The sequence below is a fragment of the Triticum dicoccoides genome, chromosome 1B (genome assembly GCF_002162155.2).
Source record: "Triticum dicoccoides isolate Atlit2015 ecotype Zavitan chromosome 1B, WEW_v2.0, whole genome shotgun sequence".
Lineage (NCBI taxonomy): Eukaryota > Viridiplantae > Streptophyta > Magnoliopsida > Poales > Poaceae > Triticum > Triticum dicoccoides.
Window position 1 is genome coordinate 93,946,519 of NC_041381.1, and position 2,627 is coordinate 93,949,145.

General features: G+C 50.6%; 1 pseudogene; it reads left to right on the top strand.

The window, feature by feature from the left end:
- The first annotated feature begins 1,075 nt into the window (after positions 1-1,075).
- LOC119301782 lies at positions 1,076-2,275 on the top strand (annotated as a pseudogene).
- The last annotated feature ends 352 nt before the right edge of the window (positions 2,276-2,627 follow it).

Here is a 2,627-nt window from a genome sequence, read left to right on the forward strand (position 1 = left end):
TACATATTTATTTACGGTGTAGATTCACTCATTTTGCTCCATATGTACTCCGTCTCAGTGTAGTCTAGTCACTTGTTGAAATCTCTAGAAGGGCAAATACTCCTTTCTGGTTTACAGGGCTATACTAGCAAGTAGTTGTACGTACTAGTACAATAGTGGGCTCACATAGCAATTTTCTCTCATGCAAGAGCCTGGGTATATGCATGCTCCAATGTTCGCAACTGCAACGTTCGGTTTGCGCTTGACTCTTCGCCTCTTCGAGAAGACGAACAATGATGTTACTACTACTGCTTCTACAGTGTCGAATCCACTGCTGCATGTCTGTCCACCGCAAGCGGGGCGGATAGCTTGTTGTAGAAGTACTACTAAGCAAAATCATGTCCTCGTTTGCGAGCAATCGCGCGCATGGGCGAGGGAGAAGGCGTGTAGTAAAATCAAGCTTCTCCTCGTTGTACGAGTTGACGCGACAGATCATAGCACTGGCCCCACATGCTTGCCTCTAAACTTGGCTGAAAGACCCGCAGTGTACAATATATTTGCTGCAACCTCTAACATTTACCGACCACAAATTAAAGTATATGTGGCCGTATGCATCATTCTGATGCAGAGGCCGGGGAGTCCCCCCTTTTCGAAAAAAAGAAATTAAAATATATATTCCTGTCTTGACCAGATGAGCGTGCAAACTACAATCACCAGGGTGACAGGTTGGGCCAGAAGACTATTTTAATTTTTTTTAAAACTTCGAGACGGCCACATAGCATGGAGCCGACCCCAACGATTTTAAGCTTACAGGCATGGTACACACTATCCTAGACTACTCTACACATGAAACTGCCACACGAGCGTCCGGGCTGCGCTTGGCTCTTCGCCTTCGGGAAGTCGAACAATGATGGAGTACTACTGCACTGGAGGAGTACTGCAGTATGCTTCTGGCCATCTGACACCGATTGAACTGCTGCATGTCCACCTCGTACGGGAGGGAGAGCGTGTAGCGAAAGCTTCTCCTAGTCTTGCCAGCCACCACGCTCATGGGCGAGGGAGGGATGCTCCTGCCTTTGCGTGTATGACAGGTGGGCCCGACAGGTGTGTGGCCAACCTGTCATACAACCAAAGGCAGGTGCAGTTAAGTCCGGGAGTGAGAGGATAATCAAACTTCTCATTGATGTACGAGTTGACGCGACACATCAAAGCACTGCACTCGATATATTTCAATTATTTGCACTTACCAATGCATTAATTACAACACATGCATGCATGCCATGACTCTCCTTTTGATACTTGCATGTGTTGATTTAATGCACCTTCAAGTAGTATAAAATATGTGACGGTAAAGCTTTGTAATGCCCCGGCCCAAGTTGAGAGATGGTTGTGCACGAGGAGGGGGAGATCATGCAGACCGAATAGGACCCGGCGATGGAGCTCTCTAAGGTCTCGATGGACCTCACCGTGCTCCACTGCCCCTTGTGCCTCCGCCCCTTGACGCCTCCAGTGTATGAGGTTCGAATACACCTCGTCCGTTCGGCTCATTGAGCAAGGTGCAGGTTTCTGGATTGATGTGATGTTCGATTGATTTCTGCAGTGCAAGGGAGGGCACCTGGCCTGCGCGGACTGCTGCGTCGAGCGCCCCGGGAACCAGTAGCAGTGCCATAAGTGCGAGCGCGGCGGTGGCTTCGACGTGCGGAACACGGCGGTGGACTCCGTCCTTTCCTCGGTGAGGGTGGAGTGCCCGCACGAAGGCTGTGGGCTCTACGTCACTTACCACAAGCTCGCCGATCACCAAAGCGTGTGTCCGCTCGCGCCCTGCAAATGCCCCATGCCCGTCTGCGGCTACGAAGGCTCGCCGCCGGTGCTCTACCACCACATCAGCACCGCTCATCCCATGCCCGTGCACAGGATCCAGTACGGCAAGGTGCTCCAGCTGCAAGTGCCACTGTCGGAGCCACGGCTCTTGCTGTTCGCGGAGGAGGACGGCCGCACATTTTTGTTGGTCGGCGGCGTGCTCGACATCGGCGCGCCTATTGCCGTGTCAGTCGTCTGCATCAGAGCGGGGGCGTCCCCACTGCCACACTACGTGGCCAAGCTGTGGGCGAACGGCCCGCCGGGGGAGCCCAAAGGCACGACCAACACCGTCAAGGTGGAAATGGAGGTGACAAGCAGCAAGGATCCCGGCGACGTCAACGTGCAGGAGCTGACCTTCTTGACAGTTTCGCCCAAGCTGCTGGCCGGGGCTAAGCTGGTGTCCCTCCATATTCAGATTGACAAGCTCACGTCATAAATGTTTCTACAGTGCCTTCTGTTTATCTTAGTAATATGCTAATATAGGGATTACCTTGGTCTACTTTAGCTTAAGAAATGGTGGGTTTTGGTGGCGATGCAGCAATTACTTCGACATCATATCAGTAATTTCCAACGGTCGAACGGATATTTTGTGTCTGTTGGATATAAACTTCCTTTCGGTAAGAAGTACTACTTGTCATCAAAAAGGATAAAAGGAGATGTATGTTTATCAATGCATTAATTGCAATGCATGCATAAAGTACATGCATTGGTCAATTTTCTCTTAATACTTGCATGCAATGATTTAATGCACCTTGGAATCTGAACATGTGTTGGGGAACAACCAAATT